Source organism: Saccostrea echinata, unplaced genomic scaffold (assembly GCF_033153115.1).
Source record: "Saccostrea echinata isolate AGI-Se365-2 ecotype Australia unplaced genomic scaffold, CSIRO_AGI_Sech_v1 ptg000046l, whole genome shotgun sequence".
NCBI lineage: Eukaryota > Metazoa > Mollusca > Bivalvia > Ostreida > Ostreidae > Saccostrea > Saccostrea echinata.
In genome coordinates, this window is record NW_026889795.1 from 9,959,445 (window position 1) to 9,959,730 (window position 286).

The window sequence follows — 286 nt, forward strand, 5'->3', positions numbered from 1 at the left end:
ATTAATTTTAATTAACTGTTTGAAAGACTGAGTCAAATGTTCCTTAATCATCAAGCTTTTACCAGGAAATTGTTAAACGATGACTTCTTTCAAGTTCATTATCAATTACTTCTGAGACAAGTTTTCTTTTGTTTGGTTAAATTTCTTATACGAAGCTTTTAACTATTTCATCACCCTACTCTGTCTTAAATACCAACAAAAGTTGAGAAAAATAATTTATGGTATTAAAAAATGTTTAAAAAAACATAAAATAAATAAATAATAATGATAAGAAAGTAGACAAGAA